Source organism: Penaeus vannamei, chromosome 43 (genome assembly GCF_042767895.1).
Source record: "Penaeus vannamei isolate JL-2024 chromosome 43, ASM4276789v1, whole genome shotgun sequence".
In the NCBI taxonomy this organism is placed as follows: Eukaryota; Metazoa; Arthropoda; class Malacostraca; order Decapoda; family Penaeidae; genus Penaeus; species Penaeus vannamei.
This window is the reverse complement of record NC_091591.1, coordinates 20,815,970-20,816,537: the sequence shown is the minus strand read 5'-3', so window position 1 is coordinate 20,816,537 and position 568 is coordinate 20,815,970.

Here is a 568-nt window from a genome sequence, read left to right as displayed (position 1 = left end):
ATAGGAGAGAGTGCACAAAGAATCCTATGGGAGAGAGTGCACAAAGAATCCTATAGGAGAGAGTGCACAAAGAATCCTATAGGAGAGAGTGCACAAAGAATCCTATAGGAGAGAGTGCACAAAGAATCCTATAGGAGAGAGTGCACAAAGAATCCTATAGGAGAGAGTGCACAAAGAATCCTATAGGAGAGAGTGCACAAAGAATCCTATAGGAGAGAGTGCACAAAGAATCCTATAGGAGAGAGTGCACAAAGAATCCTATGGGAGAGAGTGCACAAAGAATCCTATGGGAGAGAGTGCACAAAGAATCCTATAGGAGAGAGTGCACAAAGAATCCTATGGGAGAGAGTGCACAAAGAATCCTATGGGAGAGAGTGCACAAAGAATCCTATGGGAGAGAGTGCACAAAGAATCCTATGGGAGAGAGTGCACAAAGAATCCTATGGGAGAGAGTGCACAAAGAATCCTATAGGAGAGAGTGCACAAAGAATCCTATAGGAGAGAGTGCACAAAGAATCCTATAGGAGAGAGTGCACAAAGAATCCTATGGGAGAGAGTGCACAAAGAA